This window comes from Pogoniulus pusillus, chromosome 20, assembly GCF_015220805.1.
Source record: "Pogoniulus pusillus isolate bPogPus1 chromosome 20, bPogPus1.pri, whole genome shotgun sequence".
Classification (NCBI taxonomy): domain Eukaryota; kingdom Metazoa; phylum Chordata; class Aves; order Piciformes; family Lybiidae; genus Pogoniulus; species Pogoniulus pusillus.
In genome coordinates, this window is record NC_087283.1 from 13448725 (window position 1) to 13473174 (window position 24450).

The window sequence follows — 24450 nt, forward strand, 5'->3', positions numbered from 1 at the left end:
TCCTTAAATGTTATTCACCACCAATCCCCAAAGAGGGCTTGCACAATGGAAGAGGAACACAATGAGAGGACAAAAAGAGGAATCAAATAGAGTAAAATACCTCAGCCAGTTTTTACTGCTTAGAAACAAAGGGCAAACCTTGACACTTCTCTTTTGTAAGACCAGAAACTTGGGTCTAAAAACATGGATTGCAACAAAAGTTCACAGATGAGGACAAGAGGGATAATAACCAGATCATCCTTGGTGCTCATTCATGTACATGCAGATCTACACAAAGAAGAGTTGTGTTTGGATCAGCTGGAAAGTGGGTACCAGGGAAGAGTGAATAAAAGGAGCTCATCATTATCAGATAATTCTGAGACAGATCCTATGAAGACCACTTCTGTTGTCAGCACACAGGAAGAGTGATAACATGAATAGTGAATGAAGTCCCCAGGCCGACATCAGACTCCCTGATCTGCCATGGGCAGATTTCATACTCAGTCTTCTGTCATGAAACAGACATGCTAGAATTGTTTTTCTTGGATCTGACTCTGAACTAGATGTCTTCAGATGTTGGGCATTTTTAACCACAACTGTTACAGCATAGTACCTCACTGTGGTTGTAGACAGCCTGTCTTTACATAGCTGACTCTAAGACTTGAATCAAGGCCTAACATTAATTCTAATAGACAGTTTATGAAATATATTGCTGCTGTTAGAACAACAACAAAAAAAACTCCTCCTGAATCCTCATGTTGAAGTACAATCAAAGTGCCACGAAACCAGGTCTATCTTAGAATTTTCTGTAACTCTGACTAACACTCACCATGCGTGCTCATTTTAAACTTCTAGCAAACTCTCAAGTTCATTTAAAGATTAGAAGCCTTTCTTTGTTGTTGTGACTTGCCAGGAGAAGTGCAGCAGCAAATATTTAAGAATAACTGTCGCCACTCCACCAGTGGTAATTGAATTTTTTCCTATCCAGAAGTTTTATTCTGAACAAGACCACTATTAACTTTTCTAATGCATATTCTTAAGATTGCAGATATGTCTTCTTGGAGCTCTTCCCTGCAAAAAGTTACAGCAATGAGCCTTCCTCCCTCCATTGGCAGATCTGGAAGGAAACCCAGTCTCTCTTTGTTCAGTGGAACATGCAATGCTTGTAGAACCATCATCAAAGTCTGCATTTTCTTCAGTCTGATCGACTTGAAACAGACAGCGTTTTTGGTTTTGGATTATGACAATGGAGTCAAAATACACCTAGTCACCTTTCTACACATAGACACCTTTCATTGTCTAGGTATAGAACAGCTAAGGCTTTTAAATGGTTATTGGTCTGAAACATCAGCACACAATAATGGTGATAGCATGTCCTCTCGTGCTGTTTCTCATTAGAGAAAGATAAAAAGCTTCAGGATTACATCAACATGTTCCTCATTTTTCAATTACATAACAAGACTTAAATGTAGTTTTAAGGGTACTAGGTCACAGCTAACTGTTTATTTGCTCAGTTTCACAAACATTTTCTCTTCTTTTCCATAAATCCACCCAACTATCCACAGGTAACCTTGTGATACTTGAGAACCAACAAACTGCTGCACCCTCAGGTTCATCTTTTCAGCAGGATCTTGTATTAAGTAGATTGTTGTCCATTTGTTTCTCCTCTGCAAGAAAGAAAAAGAGGCTTGATTTTCTGTTACATTAAGGTTGAGGCTCCTGGACCTTAAAGTCCAGCAGTACAGTATGTTACATTTCTACATTTGTAGCGATGAAGAGGAGCCTGAATTTGTATATTGGACTCAATCAAGATATAGAAAATAGTCAGAAATTACTGATGTTTGCATACAGACATACACATTACCATGCACATCTGGGAGCAGCTATTTAAGAAAAGCTGGGAGAGACTAAAAGCTTTCTGGTAGGACCATCTATAGACATTATATTTCCTGATCCAAAAGTCACTTCTATAAAAACATAGTATCTCTGGAAGGCAAGGTAGCCAACTATTAGTGTGCATTATGCTTTAATCTTATTATGTGTTTGATAATAACAACAATATCATTTATTTTTATGTTACTATCATGCAATAAAGCTCCAGGCCCCTTGCAGCAACACAGCTGACTGTATCCTAGCTTTTATACCATGAGCACTGACCTGGAAACCCCAGCTTTTCTGCATGTAGTCACACCCAAGAGGAAAGCCTGACTCACAAAAGATTAGTGTCACTTTGTTTTTCCCCCTTATCTTTTCTCTGTAAAGGAGGAAAGCTTTCAGATCATGGCAGTGTATTAGTAAAGGTAGCCTGGAGAGCTGAATACCTTAAGGACTTCAATCTCCTCTTATATGTCCCACAATTAAAGCTAGTATATCTCTGTTGACTTTTGTGGTGATTTATACCTGCATTAGTGAAAGGAGAATCTAGTTTTAAGGGTTTTATGAGGAATACTATGAAACTTCTTCTTTGGGATTCTTACATACAGTACCAAATTCACATTTCCATTAAAGAGAAGATTGTTACACTAAAGATATTTTTCTCCCAAACTCTTTAGTGTACTTATACAGACCCAGGGAGCAGATATAGAAGTCTTCCCACTTCAAGTGCACCAGTATTTGGACACACCAGCTCTTCAGTACAGAAACTGACAAGCATGCAGTCAGCTTGCACACGCCAACCAAAGCTGGTAGCACATAATATTGGTACAAAGATCTGAATTTCACTTTTGCAAGCTAAAATAAGGCTGTCAGACTTTGTCCCATGACAGTGTGTTTAATACAAGTCATGCACCAGGCCTAGGCACTAGCCACCTGTGTCAGACCATGAAGAATTCTCAACCAGAACTGGCCTTGTTAGTTGCTGTTTTACTGGGCATTTGTTTAGGGGGGAGTTGGGGGTGTGGTGTTCCTCATAATTTTTGATCAAGAGCAGGCTACACAGCATTATTTTTTGTTGTGGCAGAGGTAGACAGTTTGACACCATTAAACCCTCAGCTGTTCCTTTGGTTTCCTTTTTTCAGAGTGGTAAAGTGACATTTCTCCTGAGGAAGTGGATTCTCTTCTCTACACTGCAGCAAGCCAGCATGGCAGCCTTAAATTCCTTCCCTAAGTTTTCACCTGAGTTTCCAGGGCTGAAGTAAAGCTTTTAACTACAAAGGTTGGGTTTATCATTACTTTCAATTACTAACTTTTTCTATCCTTTTAATTGTAATTTCTTATTCACTTCCTGGAACTATTTACATATAACTACATACAAATGCATTCATATGAAGACAGGACATTTCCCTGACAAGCTTAAACCTTCTTTTGTTTTGTTTCTTGATTTATTCCAAGACATGGCGCTCTGTTGCTAAAGACGTCTTTGGTTTCCTGATATCCTACCAGTTTTGTTTCATACCTTTCAGTAAAATTCCAAATTATATTAAGCATTCCATTACTTCTTAAGAAAACAACTGAGAACTTTGACAAACTGAAGGAAGCCAGAAACCAGCATCCTCTACTTCTGCTCTATGAAACCAAAAGCATACGATGATTCGCTTCTGCATGCCCTTGCTTAATCATGTCTCAGCTACTGAGACAGTCTTCATGGCTTCAGTGGAAGTACTTACTCCTCAAGGGAGAAAAATTCAGTTCAGATGACATGTCTAAGAAAGTTTCTCTGGAGGCTTTAGGCCGAAGAGATTCATAGCACAATGTGAACTTTTTTCTGCATCACCCAATCAAATCTGGCCTTGGTAATAGCAAGAAATCATAACCATCTGAATTCTAATCCATGGCATATGTAATCGGGGCTGGGTGGTCTCATTATAACTTCTAGCAGAGCAAACCTCATCTCATAAACCATGACTGCAGGTGGCACTTAAAATGGAGGTCTCTAAACTCAAGTGGTGTAGATTCAGGACGTTTTTTACCACTGTTGAATTCATACAGCATCATTAGCAAAGAAAATGTAGCAAAGCAAGTTAGATACATATTTTCTGACTTCTAAAGATTTTCACTAGATATTTACCAGCATTATTTAGAGGAAGGGGGAGGGAAGACTGTAAGTGTGTATTTTTTGTGTGCAATGATGTAAATTATGAATACTTGAGCAAACCTCAGTGAGATGACCCCAGACATTTAGACTAGCAGGGCCCCAAGAAGGAGAATGCTTACAAAAAAGCCATCTGTGTTTTCAGGACATATGTACAAATAGATCTGATTTTATACAACACGACAAATTAGGTTTGATTAGACTCATTCTGTGCAAAAGATAAATAGGTATTTCCACATCCTTTGGCATATCAAATGTAATTGATCTATGTGACAGTTTAACTGTTCTAATCAACCTGAACAGGGCAGCATATGGATGTATAAGATGGGCCTTAGGCAGACTAAGGCCCATCTTAGTCTGCCTCTGTTTACATGCATTTTTTGTGTTACCTTTCAAGAAAATTGCCACCTTACCTTGTTTTTGTTTCAAGGTACTACACAAACCTAGTCTACTTTGCCACAGCAACAGCTGGCAGATGACCTTGAGCTGGCATCCCCATGTTTTAGTATTTGCATGGAAAATTATAGCTAGTCCAAAGGAAATCTCAACCAACAGCCAAAACATCATCACGTATGCTGGCAGGACTCAAAGGACAGCACGTCTGAATACCCACTCACCAGGATTTTTGATCAGTGGTGATAGCTAAACAAAGGGCAGATCTAGCAACATATACCATCCTCAGCAAGCAAAGTAAGTTGGGCTGACTGTGAGGAAGAGCTGCCAGTTTTGGAGCAGACACTACTGCTCTTTGCAAAAAAATGAATTTTTAACAAGAGAGGGCAATGATATGGGAACTGCTGTTTACATACAAAACTGATGCTGATGAGCAAAGGGTATTATTGTAGTTCACTGAAGGGTAAATACTATTTTTACATTTGATTTCAACATATTTAGAATTATTTGTTTGGGTTTGGTTTTTTTTTTTTCCCAAATCATCTACAACTGAAGAGACAAATTTATATATATATATAATATATCAAAATAAGTCAGGAAGTGACAGAATAAGGATCTAAAGGTTTTCAGTAATATGTTTCATTTTAAAGTTACAAGAGCACGAAGGCAGAGAATTGCAAAGGCCTCTATCCAACAAAGCATTTACATGTACACTTAATTTTAAGTCTCTACAGTCACGCTTTGCTGAATTGAGGCATAATAACAGTAAACTTCTAGGCCAAACTCTGGACTGAATTCAGTAGATGCAGATGTCTTTAAAAGGAAACAATATGTGTATATAGCAAGCACATCTCTAGACACGCATGCCTGATCACTTGCATTCACGTTCTGAAACTGTCAAACGCGTGAATATTTGTTTCCCTAGCTTTAAAATACTTGCCTTATTTAACAGAGTCACAGAGGTACTTCACTCTGGCAGCAGACAAAAAGTGGTCTCTGCTCAGAAGAGCTTACAGTCTAAAATTTAGACATATGAATAGCAGGTAAAACATAGGAGACGAGGAGAATGGAGGAGAACTGGAGTAACAGGCTCACATGGTTATTCATTGTAGACATGTGTGTTTTGTGGTTGCCAAGTTCTAAGTTTTAAATATAGAAGTTTACTTTTATGTAGAAGTAATAATTATTAACAGAGCACAAATCTTAGGGGGCTCTACAGATCATTTTGACAATCCAGAGTGAATGAGGGTTTTGCCACTCATTTCAATAGACTCAGGCTTTTATTCTGAGTCTCTGCTTTAACCCATTCATCCCCAAAAGAGAGTGCACACAAATCTTGATAACCCAGCCAGGTCTGGCCTGACCTGCATAGCTTAGAAACCTGGGTGCCAGTATCTGCCAGCTCCCTGCTCTCAGAAGAAGGCTGCATCCTTCATTGCATAGCTATAAAAAGCAGCATGTTGAGCAGCAACAAACCCTCCTCTAGCTCTTCTATATAGCAAAGCCTCCTAATTAGCCTTGCTATCATCTAGAAGCCAAGCAGGAGACACTTACAGAAGAGGGATTGCTGCAGGATGCCTCTACCCGCCCCATTTTTCTGAGACAAAAGGCACGTGGAGACACAGTGGCATAGAGCTGCTAGGTGGGATGGCCATGCTCAAAGCTCTTGCATGCCCCAGGAACCACCAGTGCCTCATACCCCTGGCTCACACAGGAAAAGAGTTTTAAAACTAGCAGCCAGCAGCTTTCACTGTTGACTTTCAGTTTTGACACAGCTGAGAAGTGGAAGTTTTGAGGAAGTCTGGGTCCAATTTTTATTTTTAGATAAAGTGCCAGGGAAATAAATCACACCATAATAATTTTCAGTAATTTTTATAGGAGAACTGACAACTCACTGTAGTGACTCAGTATTTGCTGAATACTTCACAGCATTGTGCAAGCACTTCCATACACGATTAAAAGAATTTAAGGGATCTGGGCTTTGTTGAAACACTTTGGAAATGTTTCAGCATGAGGTGGGAAGAAGGTAGCAACTTTGCCACTCTAAGGAATCATGCAAAGTTATTAGAAATATACCAACTCCATATATTTCAGAAACTGAACCCCACATTAATGTATATAAAAATCACTTATTACAGAAATAGAAACTAACTTTAAAGTCACTGGTAAAGTTGGAGTAATACTTGGGTTGGTTGCACTCTTGCCCAAAATTGAACCAACCTGTTTGATAGGAAAAAAAGCTTTCCAGAAAGATGATGCTAGTAGCAAAACACCTTCAGAGTGCTAACAAAGAAAACCCTCTAGAAAGCAGAGGCTTTTTCTTCATATATCTTCTTGTTGCTGCTGTTTTGGGGGGGGGGGGGGGGGGTATTTTTTTACGGTGCTTTGTTGGGTTTGGTTGGGGGGAAGTTGTTTTTTTTGTTTCTGCTGTTGGTTTTTTGGTTTGTTCCATTTGCTTTGGAATTTTTTTGTTGTTGTTGGGTTTGTAGTTTGGGGCTTTTATAAAAACATCTCTCCAAAATTCCTATGTTAAAATGAAAGGGAAGGGTATGATGCCCCTCTAAAGCAAGGCACAGGCTCTAAAGTAAAGAAACTGACATAGTTCAGTGACTTCAGTGTGGCACCATGCTGCCTGAAAGCTGCATTCACAGAGAAGTTAATGCAGTATCTTAGCCTGAATTACCTCCTTTTTAATCACTATCTCCATGCTGTTTAGATAGAGGTTTTGTTCTGTTTTGTTTTTTCTAGTTAAATGTACTTGTTAAAATTTAATGCTCTTTTGAAACACTGATGAATTCAAATACCACTGAACGCAGCTTGCTGGGTCCAAAGAGTCACACAGCAGGCCCAAGAGCTGTACCCAAAACATGCTGAAGTAGTTCAGCTACAGCAGAGGATCTTTTTATTTCCAGTGTAGGCATGATGTAATAACCTCCCAGATAATAAGATTTAACTACTTAGCCATGTCCCATATTATTCTTATGAAACACTATAGTAAGCTATGGTTGAAGCAGATCTTTCTCTAAATTGCCCCACATGACAATCTGATTTGCTCCCTCCCAGCAATGGAGATCTTCAGTACCTACAGACACTCTGCTCTCTTTGCGAGACAGGCTTGTCCTTGTCCAAGCCACTGCACTAGCAGTCACTGTCTGTTTTGCAGAGACAAAGCTGGTGGCAGCCACCCCTGAGTACACACAGTTGCAATGTGTTTGCAATATTGCATGAACTCAGACTTCAGAAAAGAAACAGCATAGCAATAATAGAGTTAACCAGAGATTACTTGTGAATGAGAGGAAATAAATGCTAACTTGTTTAATTGCAAGTGTTCTTTTGGTTGGGACAATGCTTTCTTATGCAGCTGAAATGCTAAAAGAAAGAGGAACAAGTAATTTCCTTTCACACTTAGAAGACAGCCCCAATTATTTGTTGAACTTCAACTGTGATGGGCAAGGAAGTACAATACATAGGCCTGGAGATGTTGAGGCAAGATACTATATCAGGTATCCCAACTCACACTACAAACCTACTAGACCACCAAAATACTCCTGCATTAAGTTTAATACTTATACTTTGATGAACAGTTTCTGCATAACTAAAGAATATTTTTCAGAGACATCTTGCAGTGGTCCAGAAACACCAAGACAGGTAGAACCCATTGCAAATCCTAGCAGAGAGTTTTTAGCAGGTACTTTGAAATGGCTTCTTTACTTCCAATTTCAGCTTCAGTTTTCAGATACTGGTTCTTCTGACATTTCCCTGCTCGTTGAGAAAGCTCCCTAGAACCCTGTAGCTTCTTCCTAGGAAGAATGCTTATACACTGTGTTTGAGTAATTTCTCAGTCTTATTTTTATACTGAAAGATACAATAAGACAGCTTGTGGCCTTTATAGCATAGGCAGGTTATCAGGAGAGTTTATGAAAGAGTAGAGGAATTCTTAATTTGACTACTTAGAATGCAGCTTTGGTCATCTCCCCTTTCAACCTTGCCTTTCTTTCGGAAAAAGCTATTTACTCACATTAAGAAGGACATAAGCATGCATCAGTTCAGGTAGCCCTTGGTCTCTCAGCCTGTTTTTGTGGACATGAGCACTATTTGTGACAAACCAATTTGGAGTTGCATAGCAGGTAGAACTTTAAACCTTGTTTAAATCTAAAGCTCTAGTGCTACTTCTAACAGCAGCTTTCATTTCACTGAAGTATTTTCTTTTCACAGAAGTGGATTTCAACTAATCTTAGACTGATTTGAGAAAACCCTTTGCAGATCCCAATGTCATTACAGACTGTTTGCAAAGGCTTGCCATTGATTGTTGCCAACAGTCACTGGTGGACAGAAGCTTTTCTTCCCCACCAGCATCTTCTGGAGGGACTGCCTGGCTCTCTAATATGGAGCTGTTTTCTGAGCTTGAGTGCCACCATGGTTTGATTGGTAACTAGCACAAGCACATGCATATGATTTTGTTATTAGAATCACAGAATCCATAACTAGTTGGAAGAGACCTCAAAGAGCATCCAGTCCAACTCTCAAACCAGCACTGAAGGGTCAACATTAAACCATGTCCCTAAGTGTCAGGTCCACATGGTGCTTGAACACACACCCCAAGGGATGTGGACTCAACCACCACCCCAGGCAGACCATTCCAATGTTTGATAACCCTTTTCACTGAAGAAATATTTCCTAATATCCAGCCTAAACCTTCCCTGGCACAGCTCATAACCATTCCTCTAGTCCTGTCACTTGTCCTCAAGGAGAAGAGGCTGGCCCCCTCATTGATTTAACCTCCCTTCAGGTAGTTGTAGAGAGCGATAAGGTCTCCTCTCAGCCTTCTCTTCTCTAGACTGAACAATGCCAGCTCCTTCAGGCACTTCTGGGAGGTCATGTTCTCCAGGCCCTTAACAAGCCTGAGACATGGAATCAGTGTGGAAAAGAGAGCTGCACCCTCAGCAGCACATGCAGCATCCTCCAAGAGTCATACCTTGGCCGCCTCTCTTGGGAGCCAGCCACTGCCAGGGCATCAGAGCTCCATGGACCAACTCCTGGACAGCTGTTGCCACCCAGCCCCTTGCACAGTGACCTGCTTCCTATGACAGACCTGTTTAATGATCTCCAAATCTATCCCCTGCCCTCGCTGGTGCCCTTTAGGGACTCAGTCTGTGGAGCTATACCTGAAGCTCTGTACAAAAGCCATTCTTCCCCGTGCCACTTATTACCTGTGGCAGCAACTCTTCCTATTCATCACCTAAGACCCACTTCTCTGAAATCCATTTTTGCCCAAAATTTGTGGCCCTCGCTAGCTCTCACATTTAGCCTGTGACAGTTCTGTGCCATGCAGAAGTAACACTACTGAGCTACTGGCAGTCATGGCTTGTGGAAGGAAGAAGCTGCTCTATTCCCTCACAGCACAACCACTGGCACCAAAGGGATCACAAATCCTGTCAGGGCTTCCCTGTCTGGCACTAAAATGATAGCTATTATTTATGGATACCCCTTTTTAAAATTAGATGATTACAAATTAGAAAATACATATCCTTAAATCTGAAAGCACAAAAAGGGGTTATAAATATGCTAAGTCATTCTTTTATGTGACCTGAATAATTATGGCAACTCTAGGAGTTGCAATTTAAAAGGATTTTCAAAACACTTCGTCTTTCAAAAGACACATCAGTAGAAGGTCATCTCTGACCCCTGCATTGTGTGGATTTTTCTGATAGAGTAGATAGACCTAAAATAAAATAACAGCTGCCCTCCCGTAATTATCAAGCAGGAAGCTGAAACAAACCGAAAGCCAAAGTATCAGTATCAGAATACACTCAAATGGAATCAGCAGATAGATAAGCATTACACTTAAATCTCTACAAGATGCTGTGTCTGAACTTAAAGGAAGACACTGATTTTTAATGCAGACAATACATCTGTAATTATTATATGCTGCAATTGTTATAACAGCGTAGGCAAATCTTACACAGTGCAGTATGGGGCCAGCCTGCTCACAGAGCTGACCAGTTCATGCAGTCGTGGCATTCAGAGCTGACCAGTTCATGCAGTCGTGGCATTCAGAACACAAGCTGGAGAGAAAAGCACACATGCACTTCCATCTCCTGTCCCTTCTGTCCTATTAACCTGATACCGGAGCAGCATTTCTGTATGAAAAGCCCAGGAGTGTCAGTTCTAATGCTGAGGGACAGGTGCCCTCGTGTTCTGGCACACCATGTTTTCTTTGAAATGACTTGTCCTCTTAGATTTTTAGATTAAAAACACTGAGTATATAATTCATATATACCACATAAATTTTATATTAAAAAAAAAACCTTAAAAGCATACCTACAGTACTTTAGTACCTGACTTGTATATTTATGTGACTATTGTTAGAAGTGACTAATTGGGTTTGATTAGCTTCATCATTAATATTCTGTCCATAATTTAACATGCTTCAATAAAATACCCTAAAGCAGTATAATGATTAGATTTCAGGAATATGTGTTTTGCAATTAAGTTGCTCTTGATTTTGATATGCAGATTAAGAAATGGTGGTCTCATTTAAAAAAAAAAACTGCCCTTATTAACTCAGCAGTATACTCTGAAGATTAGGTAAGAAATCCAAGATTTTCTCTTTGTATATGCTAGTTAAAATGTATTTCAATCAAGCATATGTGGGCAAATCAGATTTGATTAGTTTAAGTTCGCAGTCATTCTATCTAAATGAATAATGTGTCACCTAACATTGCAAAAATTTGATTAATAGTTTATCAGTTAATTAAAAATGGGGTTTAATTTTTCTTTTTTAGGAAAATGCAAGGTAGATATTCCTTGTCTTCATCATAAATGCAAATTATTTCATCTTGAATCTATTGTTCCTTGCTTGCTTCTTAGCCAACTGGCAAGAAAATAAAGCTTTTAAAGCAATCTCTTTTAGAGAGAAGTAGTAAAACTTTGTTTGCTTACACATATGGCTGCCAGTTGTCTAAATTTGAGCAGGATAATCCATGCACATCTTTATTCCTCTCCCAGGCTCTGCAGGGACTACTTTGAAGAGGCCTTGGACTGTCTTTACTCCATCTCAAAGCAGGTCCAGGAGGACTCTGCAAGTGAAGTGGATAGGCAGGATCCACAGAAGGGTTCAGGGAGAACAGGAGATGCCATCCACTCCAGGAAGTAAACACAAGAACCTCAGAGGACAGGCATTACTAACAGCCCTGGCCAGCCCCATGAGCAAAGCACAGCAGCAGCAGCAGCAGCAGCAGCAGCAGCAGCAGCAGCAGCAGCAGCAGCAGCAGCAGCTGAGTCTTCAACATATCCTCTGTTAGCCAGCAAGGGTGCAAAGCCTTGCCTCTTCACAGAGACAGCCCCTTGGGGCCATCAGCCCATCACAGGCCACAGGAGTGCAGGGACAGCATGGTAAGCAGGAACCCTAACTAAGGGCTTCTAGGAATGGGAGCTACCAAGCAGACCAGGTGTCTGAGCACAACTGCTGCAGGGTTACACTCTGTGGATATCTATACACTCTGTACACATTCTCACTAATGGACCTGTTTAGCCAGGTAAGGGAGCAGAATGAAGCTGCTGGTGATGCCTGCATTTGAGCAAGTGCTCCATACATGCCTGCTCTGTGTTGCCAGCTGCATGTATGTGCACATATATGCTTATGTGGGGTATGCAGGTGTCTACTGGCAATATATCTTCAACCTCACTGCTGGTTGGACCTAGCAGCATGGAACTACTGCAGCCTTGCCTCTCTCAGGCTGTCAGGTCCTGCTTGATACATTTTCCTCTGCATATCTATGCATAACAACTTGATAAAGAAGAGAGGGGGGATTTCCTGCATTCAGCATCTTAGAAAGTTATTTATGAGCACCAACATTAAATAAATGATAGTGCCACAAAAGTCAAGCATGGAAAGCTAGGAAAGTGGCAAAGCTGTAGTTTGCTTCAAGACTTCAGTTTGGTTACTTGGTGCAGACACACCATACAGTTTTAATTATATTATCCCAAATTACACTTTCTACAGTATTTTGCATTATCCAGTGTGCAGCATGAGTAGTGCTCTCTGAATTAGCAAGCATGAAACATACACATCTACACATAACATTATCCAAGTACACGATTTAAGACACTTAGCAAAGCCTCTTCTAAAGATGCTCTTACAAGTCCCTGCTACACGCTAGGGAATACAGGCAGAGAACAGTGACAGGAGGTGCCTCTTATCTCCCTGGCTAAGCATGGGACTGCTATGCAGAGCAGCCTGTGTGCTCCTTGTAGGCATCACCATCAGAGCAAATGAGAGGCAGGATGATGGTTTCTCTGGTAACTTTTCAGTAACTAACAAGAAAGTTTGCCTGCTTTTCTTCATGTCCCTTTGGTTTTGCATTTGAATTTTAATGTTAAAACTAGTTCTGAATGCTAAAAATACCTACTGCAGGACAAGCAGCTGAGCTACTTGTGCATTTAAGTTGCTGTCCTCCTCCCCTTTAGCACTGCCCTTCCTGTGGCTCAGACACACTGCCTCCAGTGTTACAAGTATACAGGCCATCCCAGCCTTTTTCCTACCACCCAAACATTTCAACAGCTCATCCCTTTCAATCTCTCTGCAATCAAACCTTCTAATTGACTCTTCTATTCCCTCATCACCTATACTTTCCATATTTTATATCTTTGCTTCTCTGCATAAGGCAGCCTCCCAGAACTGATAGAGAAGACTATTACCCTTTCTCCTTCTCTCTGTAGCCGCTGTTGCTGCCACATCAGGAAGAAATCAGCTCCTTAATTACAGTGTATGAGACAGATAAAATGCCAATTTCTCCTCCTATTTATAATGATCACTTAATTCTTCAGGCATCCCACAAAGAGCAGAATCTGCATGCTGGTCCCTCATATATTCATATTGTTATTAATAATCTGAGCATGAGGGGAGTGAAAGACAGAAGAGATCGTATTTGCTGCCGTACCCTTCTACACTGTAGCACAATAACCCTGTTTGCGAGCAACTAAATGTACCTATGTGCATAACACTCTGCAAGGCATCATGCTTTCCTGACATGAGCAGTCCCTTCTGACTTTATAGGCCATCTTCTGATTGATCAAGTAGAAAACCAAAAAGGGAAAGAAAATACTTATTTGATTATCCACCGGATAAAAATGGAAGAAAACAGTTAACAGCAACTAAAGATAAAAATCTCCAGCTGCAAGTGGAAATATACAATTACAGTGACATGCTCACAGATTACATTAGACAGAGGGCTAGGAGTAACCCTGAGTAATGGATCCATCAAGAAACACAATTCACTTGAGTGGAATCTAGGAGTACTCAGACTTCTAAAGATCAGGCCTGTAAAGACTAACACCTAGATAACTGCGTCCCTAAGATAGACAGAAACTAATTGGTCATGGATAATAATATAACACACTTTCCCTCCACCATTAATATGTGGCTATATTAATATATCATGGCTTGGTAATGTGGTATGAATGGGCTCTATATCAAATTATTATGTCAATGGCCCATTAAGCAAATAGTATATTAAACCAGTAGAGAAGCATCAAGTGTTTGCTCCATAAATGGGCATATAACAGCAAGTTTAGGATTTAACTAGACTCCCCAAGAAATGAAATACCATACAAGCTGCAGATTAGCAACAAATTCGCTCTACCTTGTTGGTTTCTATGTAGAACCAGACACAAGAAGGCATTTTCTATCCTAAGATTCACCCTGTAGCCTATTAAAATGAAATATTTTCATATGAAAAACAAGACAAACATGAATGACCATGTACTCTCCTTCTAACAAAGATCTTCCATTAATATTTCTGATAAAGGTCACCAAGTCCTCTTTATCACATTATTTTCAGCATGCCTAGCAGTTGTCTTTAACACTGGAAACACCAAACATGCCTCCCGTACTTCTTTTCACCTTCTCCAATATTAGAGCTTGCCACAGAAGTTTAGTGATGGTGAAAGCTCCTGGACAGGAGCCTGTGCAGCCCAGAAACATGCCAAGCCTCCTTTTCCTGTAACACCCCTGATGTTGAGAGACATGTTGAAAGAGGTTTGACTTCTGTGCCCATTCCCCTGGAAGCCTTGGTATGAAAACTTCCAAAAAGAAAAATAACCAACAGGTTCAAGTTGTAACATGGATATTTATCCTTCAAGGAATGTATTAGAATTGCAGCACTTGCATAGGTCATCAGGCCTCTGTCTTCGGGCCCCAGCCCCCAGCTACACTGGCAGAAGCTGGACCTGAACGATGTCAAGGTGACAAGCACCACATGACAGCAGGACAGTCAAAGAGGCACTGCCTCCACAACATGAGGACAGTCGAAGAGCCACTTCTCCCACATTATGAAGCTCAGGCTCTGAGTGCAGCCCTGAAGGCACTGTGTGGGTTTTGCTGTACAGCCTCTGCCAGTGACCTTCCAGATTTGCCTGCCTTCTCACTGCGGCTTTCAGGTGGACTTTCATAAGAGGCTGAGTTGCTCGGTACCTCCCCAAGCCTTCCAGCCCTCAGCTTTAAACAGCCTGACAAAGAAAACACAGGACTGTTTTTCAAACAAACAGGAAGAAACTGAAGCTACAAAAAGCTGTAGGGTGTCCCTGTGTACTGACCCACTGGCACAGCACAAGGCTGATGGCCTCCAGCGTGCGGCTAAGTCATGGCACCAAAGGTCCCCCACCAGCACCCTCCCAACCTGCCAACCCTATATACAATATCAAGAGGCACCTTTTTTGTGTATCCTTTAACAAACTCATGTAAATGAAAGCCATGTGGTATTGATAGACACTATTACTCTATGACAAAGCTTCAAAAAAACAACAGAGAGGAGATGCAGAATCCAAGGTTCAGGCCATTTATTATAAACTGGAAAGGAATGTAAAAATAAACTACTAAGTCATTTGGTACAAGCTGCAGCTGGGGGCTGGGGCCAAGTCTTCTCCTGCTGCACAAACCAAGGAGCAGCAGAGCTTTGGGGCGCACAGGCCCTGCATCCCAGGATTTCCCAACTGCCTTTTAGTCTGGTTCAGATGCCCTGCCCTGGCAAAGAGTACTCTTTGCCTCTTCTCTAGAGCAGCATGTCTTGCCCCACTCTCAGCCTTGCAACAGGCTGCTGGTGTTCCCAGCACACATCTCCTCATGTCCACCCAGCATGACTACTGCCTTAGCAGTTGGCTTTCTGTGCACCTCAGCCGAAGCCTCCCTGCTGCCTGTTGCCCTCCTGGGATTTTTCCCAAGCTCACTCCTGCCAGCATACACAAGTTACTGCTGTTCTGGTTCTCACACATAGCACAAATTACTCCCCTCCACATGTGTTTTCTGTTCACTGATACACAGATCTGGTGACAGTAATCCTCTTTCTTTTCAAAATAGTTAATGGATTCAGGCTCCGTTTATCTCCACTGTGTGTTCAGTTTTCTGGCCTCTCTGAAGTGAGCATAAAACAGTGTTTCAGACACGACACTTCTGTTCACTGTGCACAAGAGGAAAGTGCTTTAAAAGATGCGAGATTGTGAAAAATCAGTGTGGTGTCTTTCTGCCTCACTCATGCCTGCCAATATCATTTTAAAAAATCAATAGATTGCAATTTGCATTAATTTTAATAAATTTGCATAAATGCAGGCAAATACATTGAAAGCTTTGTCCCTAACAATTTTCAAGTTATGCTGGCTCAAAATGCTAGAATCAAGAGCTCACTGCAAGCAGTTGCCTTGAGGGGTTAGTTAAAGCAGGCAAGTATTGCTCTCCCTACACAGAAGAGCCTCTGCAGGCAGTATGGGCATGGGAGCAGGGCCTGCTGCACACTTAGGAGGGATGGGTACATTCCTGCCTACTGCGAGGCAGCCTTAGCATTCGAGGTAGGTTTAGCCAGGCTAAACTGAGGCTCAGCTGCATGGCTTGTCCCTAGTTTTGCAGGAGAGCGGCAAAGGACCCCATGAGCTGCTTTTCTTGTAGCAGATTGCTGTGGCTGGCCATGCTACTTGCCCAGCCCTGGACCACACACTGTTTTTGACACACAGCTTCACATCAGAAGTTGCTCAGTCCTGCAGTACAGCATGTATGTGAGCATTCAAAATACTATGTGATGTTAGGTAACCAAAAATGTAACTTCTAATACAATTAGAAGTAAAGCAGCCATTTGGTGGTCAATTAAGAGAGTCCAGACTAGTTTTATGACTGCAGCTACTTTCTCAGGCTCAGACTTCTAGCAGCCTATATTGTTTCACTCCCATATTTTGGCACCCAGCATTAGGTCTCCACAGTGCTTATCAGCCCCACATTGCCTGCAGCAGTCACTGAGAAGCAGATAGTTCAGGTACACACAGAAATGTGCTATGACATTAGCAAATATTTCTTCCCTTGCCTCAATCTCAAGGTCAGATCTGTATGTCCACCTATCTCAGGCTCCCCCAGCAACATCCAAGCAAGTAATTTTCTTCTGAAGAAGGCATGTTTCTCATCTCCCAAATCCATAACTGAGCAGATATGGAATTTGTTGCAAGCCAATGGGATTTCTTTTAAAAGCATGAGGTTTCCTGACTTTCAGTTGTGGTTTTCAGCCAGAAATGAATTCCCTCAGCCTACACAGCAGGACTGTGCCCTGCAGGAAGGACTGTCCCACTGATGCAAGGCACAGGCATTGAGTGGCACATACAGGAAAAAACAAGTAATCAGGGCAGTTAGCAGGGAAAACCACAAACCTCCTTTATCCACACCACACATCCTGATGCAGGTACTTTACAGCTGAGTCTTCAGCAGTGTAGGTGGATGATTGGGTTGTCCCCCACAAGCAGCCATGTCTCTTGCCTCACTTTTGCAAGTCTGAGCAAAAACTGTGACTTCTTCAAGGGTTTTAAGCCTTGCTGCTCTGCAAAAATTGTATCAGTGACAGAGAGGTGCCCTTAGGCCTCAGCAGTCAGCCACAGGCAATAAGCTACCACTGCAGAACTCCCACCAGGATTTAAGGGGGAAGAAAAATACTGCTGCCTACAGGCCTAAAATCAGAAATACAGGGGTAAAAATGAAGTAACCTTTTCTGCAAAATGTGAAAAACATCACTGGGATAAGAAAATCTGCAGTTGGTTGGGATGTAAATAACTAAAGTCACATAAATACACCAAAGCCTTCAACACTGCAGCTAGACTGAAGAGGAGCAATGCACTGGAAAAAGTATCTTTCAAATCCAGTTCACAGAAGATGATTTCTGATGTCCTTCCACTTAGAATATTTTTCCCCTGTAGGAACTTACACAAAAATGACAAAGAAGGAAAAACTATATAAAAAGCTAAGAAATAATGACTTTTTAATCTTTGATGATATCTGCTCGGAGGGTAACTATCTGTGAGGATTGCAAAATTTAACCTATCATTTTCATAATGACAACAGAATTTATAGAATAAAGATTTATAGATTTTAAACATTTGGAATGAAGCCATCTGGCTCTGCAATAGCCAGCCTCAGACTCAGTGCTTCAATAGCTAGAGCTCTTCTCACTGAACAAAAGCCAAACCTCAAGTCATCAACAGCATCTGGCTATGATAAAGCCTTGCTCCAACACCAACTATACAGAGATGCACCACTGAATTAGCAGGATGCACCCGAGGAGCTGGACTGCATGAAGAGGTAGATGGAGGTGTCCTCTGGGAAGGCTAAGGCATTGAGCATATGCCTTGTTGGGTTGGGAAGAGGATGATTAAAACCGAGCAGACAGGCTAAATTTTTACATTTGCTTTCATCGAGGTCAGATGCTCTCTGAGCACTTGCAGATACTCCCAGTAGGAGAGGAAGCAGCTCCTGGCAGCAGCCAGTGGGATGGTGGCATGCCAGGGAGGGTACCAATGCAGCAGCCAGCTCCATTTGCCCAGGGAAACCACTTCTACACACTCTTACGATCCTCATCCTGAGGGTTAGAGACCCCAAAAGCCCCACTGCCCAAGCCTCAACAGGGCCAAGGTGGCCAGAGGCTCACTGTCCACCCAGCCATGAGCCTACTGTGATACCCATTGTGAAGCCACTTCAATTCCTCAGGGGTGAGGTAGAAATACAAATCTAGCAAGATGTCTGGCATTTTATAAGTGCATTTGCACTAACGAATGTAGACAACACATTTATTGACATTGTAACAACTCCTCCAGGACAACATGTTTTAAAAAATGGAAGAGTAAAGATAAATCTCCCATAGATATTGCAATGAATCTTATACTGACATCCTAACAGCGCCGATTCAATCCTTGAATAGGGAAGAGCTCATTAAAAATATCTTCCCCACTCACTGCATGGGGCCGATGGCTCCTTCAGCCCAGCCCCAGCGACTCCCCCATGCAGCTGGTGATGCCAGACAGGAACAATTTATGGTTTCATGAATTTGATGAAGTGACATATACACTCAGATTAGTATGTTTGCAAGAATTGTAAAGGTTTCAGGCCCAGATTTTGTGAACCACAAGTTTAATTGGCCCACGATTACTATGACTGCATATGCAAATTAGATCAGAGCAATTTCACATGTAAATGGCCATAAATTGGGCACGCCAAGCCTGCCGCGGACTCGCTGCCGCTCTGCCCGCACAGCTCACGAGCCAGCCCCTCAGCTCCCTACACCTGCATCTCGCTGGTGCTACCCTCAGGATCCATCTACACAACAACTGCCTCATGTCATGACCAATATTGCAGGCTGTTGTAAAATGTGGCTGAAAGCTTAAGCAGTGGGCTAGGAAGAGCACAGAGCAAGGCACAGCTGAGAACACAGGAGGCAAGAGGATGGTTTGTGACCCAAAGGGTGAGCCAGCACCCTTCTCTGAGGAGGCTGCTTCTCTTGCCATCTGAAATTCTAGCCCAGGCCTCTGCCAGGGGCTTGCCTCTGCAATAATTCACCAGCAACTAGGAGTAAACTTCACCCTGAAGTTTTTCTTACAGAGTTGGCTGCATTTAAGAATTTTCACAAGTTTTGCTTTCTGCCAGGATGGTCCATTCTTTACAGTGAGGGTGGTGAGACACTGGAAGAGGTTGCCTAGGGAGGCTGTGGATGCTCCTCCCTCCCTGGAGGTGTTCAAGACCAGGCTGGATGAGGTCTTGAATGACCTGTTTTAGTGAGAGGTGTCCCTACCTATGGTGGGGGGTTGGAACTAGATGATCTTTGAAGTCCCTTCCGACCTAAACCATTCTGATTCTATGATTCTGGATCTTTCTTTAAGGCAAGAAGTTCCCACAGACAATGGGAACCCCAAGCCATGGGTATGGAAGTTGAGGCTGAACTTTCAAGTTTCAGGCAAGCAAGTCAGTGAATTTGAACTTGGACTGGTGCATTTTTATCCAGAACCTGAAGTTTTTGCAGCTGGGGCGCTGTGCTGCAGGGCAGCACCTTGCCTTTCTGCAGACCTGCCCAGAGCGTGCCCAACTGCAGGACCAAGGAGATGTTACAGCAGCAGCAGCACCTGGGGACACTGAGAAGAGCCACCTCAGAGCTGCTGACTCCAGACACAGCAGCTTCTGCTCTGTTTCCCTAAGTATCTCATTTGCAGACTGTATTTGTTGTTGTTCTTTTTAATGAAGAAAGACTTCAGATCTTTAGCTGTGGACTTGGTGCTCTTAAAAGAAATAAATTGAAAGGATGAAAGCCTAATATTAATGAGGAAAAACAGAGCTCTGCAGGCCTGAGACAACTAATAGCCTATGCAGAGCTACAAACTGATAAAGATTTGCTGGTCTTTAGGAAGAAGTGAAGCACTAGGAGTTTTCATATAATGTGCTCTTAAGGAAGACTCCAGCATTCAGTCTATCTGAACAAGATGCTTTAGGCTCAGTTTCCTCAAGACTTTTGTGCCATTTATGGACCATTTCTACATGGAAAACAGGAAATTAGTGCACTAAAAATGACTTATGCACCAAATTAGTCTGTTTTCATACCCACAAAGTCCCAAAGCAGCTGTATTTAACTCTGACCCAAGTATTCACCTCAGGGGTGAATTACCTAGAGAAGCTGAAGTTAGATGGAAAAGCATTCACAGCTTTAGAAGCTTATTTTACATATTCACCAATGACTTCATTTTGTAGAAGCAATTGCAGATTTGGTGCACATTGTGCCACGACACAGCCTGGCAGGACGCATTCCCATAGCACCAGATCGACACAGAACTTCTCTGCCTGACCATTACTGTTATTCTCATGTCTCCATTTTAGGTGAAGCTTAAAATATATTCTAATTTAAAAACTAATCTAGGGTACCTGACCTCAATAAGCTGCATATGTAACAGTGCCACACTTACCATGCCCTGCTGCCATGCCCTTACCCAGGGACAGGCACATTGGTCTTGGAATTCTGCATCAGTCTCATTTCACATCAACCTGTGTTTAATGATAGGGGCTGAATGGTGCTTGGGAAGGGAAGCTGAACCTGGGATATGTTGTACAACAGCCTCCCAAACTGTGGGACATTTTCTGTACCCATTTTCTGGGCATTTTTTCAGAAATGTAGAGATCCTTCACGTGTCAGCAGGAGGTGCCACTCGATACCTTCCTGGAACTGTTGCTCAGCCTCTGAACGTGTGATAGCCTTGGGGAGGTCACAAGCAAGAACTGGAACAGGAATTTACTTCTGCTCCCTTTAACTCAATGTAATGTCCTCTGTTTATATCTGCAAGCTAAACTCAGCAAAACCATCCTGCACAGATGAACTCTACAAGTACATAATAAATAAATAATAACAATAACAGTTTGTGTTAATATAGCACCTCTAATCCAATTATCTGAAAGCTCTTTGCAAATACTAATTAATTAAGTCTTGCAACACCCCTGTGACATAGGTTATTATTATCCCCATTTTACACATGATAAACGAGAGTCACCAGCATGCTGCTTCCCCCAAACACATAGTTAGCAGCACAACCAGAGCAGCCTCAGCTGGGCAGAGCCCACAGCCTGTGCTGCAGCACCACATATCATGTTACTCTTTAAAAAAAGGGATTTTAGGGAAAGACAATGATACTACAATGGCAGAAGGGTGAGAAACTTCCAAGACATACCACAAGAGCCAGTCCTGACACACAGCAAGGTCCAGGCTCCCAGTTGCCCAGTGGACCCCTACAGACCTGCAGATTCACACAGAGGACAGATGAGATCACTCCTTACCTCTCCAGCCCCCATCACAGAATGAAGCAATAATTGTATGCCTTGGGCCTTTTTCAAGGCAGGCATTGAAAAACAGAGGTGTAGGGCAAAAGCTGAAGCCCTAAAAGAGCTCACAGGAGCACAGGACACACATGGGCAGCTTTGGTTTCCTCCATGTGCCATGAATTTATTGCATGCCTAGAAAAATGTGTAATTTATGACAATTTAAATAATGTAAATGACCCAGCCTGAAAGGACAGGTGGATGGAGGCTGAAGGGAGCAGGTGGAGCCCAAAGGTTTCCACATCAGCCCACAGCTCAGCATCAGCTGCACAGGTGCGCACACAAATAATCTGCCCAGATGACTTTTACGTGGCTCAGCAGTTTCAATTCTCACTTTACTCATCAATTGTTTAAAAGAGATTCTAACATCCAGAAAGCAAATAATCTTTCACCTTGCATTTAATGACAAATTGATCATGAAAAAGAAAGACAGTTGCTGCTCACTTTCTGCTGAAAGCAGGTTGCAGTTTTTTTACATATTGGGAAAGTCGAGGAACAATATCTCTTAAAATGACCCTTTCCTGCTCTCTCCTTTCAGGGAAAGATATTTGAAGGGCCTTGTGTTTGTTACAAACTGTTCTACACGCTCTATTCTTAATTAACTGCTGCTGGCCAGAACTGCCACCGCTCCCTGGACCAACCATTTAAATCAGGGATGCTTTGTGGCACTTTGGACAGGAGCATGGTTGGAACCATCCTTCAGCTTGGTTCAACTTACCAATGCCAATGAAATGGTGCAAAAAGGAAATTGCTTACATTCCTACTGTACTTTTTCAAGACCATGCTGGTTTTCACCCCAGAAGAGTACTGCTGTCAAACCCAAGCCTACTGCATGTTGAGCTATGGGCTGCTTGATAGTAACAGGGGTAACCATCTTTTCATCTGCAATGAATTCCATTCTCCCTATTTTTAACATCCAAGTAATAAAATTCACACAGCTAAATGAAAGATGTTGTCAATTACTTCATGAACTCATTGCCAATTCACTCTTTCCCATGTTACACTGAGGTCAGTTAAGTGCCACAGACAGTCCCTTGCTTTCCCTGGCAGCACTACACATGCAATGCCCAGAAAAATGGGTGAGAAGCTGTATTGCTTTAAGTCAAACAAGATAAGACCAGTTTGCCTAGGAAAGATCACACATCTCCAGTGGAGAAGAACTGGATACAGCAGCTTGTAGCAAGTGCTGTGGCTAATTCCAGACCAAAGGGGAAGCAGGATGAGAGGAAATTTATGAGTAAGCTCTTCAAGTAATGAAACGAAAGTAATGCTGATTGGCCTCATTTACAGCAGTTCAAAAGCTGATCGACATCACTGAAGTAGTGAAGGATCAACTGACAATGATTTCTGTGGTGAGGAGCAGAGGTGACCTGCAGGATACAGCACAAGGAGGGTCTGGGCATGGGTACCCACAGCTGCAGGCCCCCATGACCCTTCCCAGCACCACCCACACATTGCAGTAGCCCAGCTCGCTTGTGAAATGGGTTATGCAGTGCTGAGCAATGACTAGAGCAGCTTATGGGCTCAGGGCTTTTGCCTCCATAAAATGGGGACACAAAACCAGCATAGAGGTGAGTTCCCAGAGACACCTGCCAGCAGACAAAGCACTGTGCATGGAAAGCACTCTCTCTGTTTAAAGAGGAGCCTGTGGCTGGGTGGGCTTCACAGGAGCAGGACATTGGCCAAAGTCTCACCAAGTGCTTGCACTGTCAGTGGGGCTCATTGTGCTGCCCAGGCTCTGTGGCACATGATCCTCCTGCCTCAGCACAGTCTGGTACTCAATCACAGGAGCTAACACACCAACTAATCAAGATAAAAGTCAGTGGAATGTCAGTCACTCTGGAGCCTATTTTTAGGATTAACAGTGTTTATCTCCAACGGCTCAGAGTGTGCTCGCTCAGAAATGGGGCAGGGACAAACACTGGCACATTTGTTTCTAATATACCTTCGCTTGGAGACTGTGCTTGACCCATGTCCAGGTCAGAGCTGCATGGGAATACATTATTTGTGAACATGGAGCCATCTGGAAAACAGGCAATTCTGCTGAATTTGGGGAAAACCGCCTGCCCACAGGTTGCACCAGCGCCGTGATGGAACATGCGGTTTATGGAAATGTTTGTGTCTTCCTGGCTGATGTACTGTGTTATGACTAATTTCTGTAGGCCACATTGCATTAAGTCAGGATGTGCAGTGAAAACAACATGCCTGATAAAATCTTATGTGAGACAATGAAATGTTAATATATACATTTTGAAACTGTGGAGAGAAAAATGGCCTTTCCGACCCATGCGTTGATTCATGTTCTTATGCACAGACTTGAAGGACACATATGGACATGTCCTTATGTCAGGACACGTAACCGACGTCCGCAAACCTATATGGCCAAAGATACACTGTTTCCAGCAGCATTTCACATACCAGGGGGGAGAAGGCTAACCCCAGATGAGAGAAGTGTTTTCAAGCTTTGCAGATCGTTACAATGCACACACTGAGCTAGTTTAGTTTAGCCCCTGTACTGTGCAGCATCAGGATCCACAGCTGTACTAGCTGTTCTGTGGGACACATTGATTGTGCCTCTTTGGATTGCTCCCATTCCATGAGGACCAAAATCCAAACCGTATTGGAGTGGAAAACAAAATCCCACCAAGAGTTTTCTCGGTGGAGGCATAGCAGGACTGGGTAGCTGGGGCAGGGGCAGGTGAGGCTCTCTGGGGTGAGGCTGTCCAGTGAGGGATTTCTTGTAAGGGGAGCTGGTTTATTTGGGGATGGTGGGGACGCAGCAGCGACGGGTCTGCAGGTGCAGAAGGAAGAATAATGGGATCACAAAGTGGTTTGGGTTAGAAGACACCTTACATTTCATCCAGTTCCAAGTCTCTGGCATTGGCAGGAACACCTT

At 42.5% G+C, this 24450-nt stretch overlaps 1 protein-coding gene and 1 long non-coding RNA gene across 2 annotated transcripts in view; both read right to left on the reverse strand.

The window, feature by feature from the left end:
- The window catches only part of URI1 (URI1 prefoldin like chaperone), an 82948-nt gene that overhangs the window by 43645 nt on the left and 14853 nt on the right, over nucleotides 1-24450 (reverse strand). The gene's annotated exons all lie outside the window — the stretch shown is intronic.
- On the reverse strand, nucleotides 1452-21684 carry LOC135184473 (uncharacterized). The gene is made up of 3 exons (XR_010306053.1): nucleotides 21627-21684; nucleotides 21407-21472; nucleotides 1452-1646 (listed from the first exon to the last, which is right to left on the reverse strand). It is a non-coding gene; the product is annotated as an uncharacterized LOC135184473 (long non-coding RNA).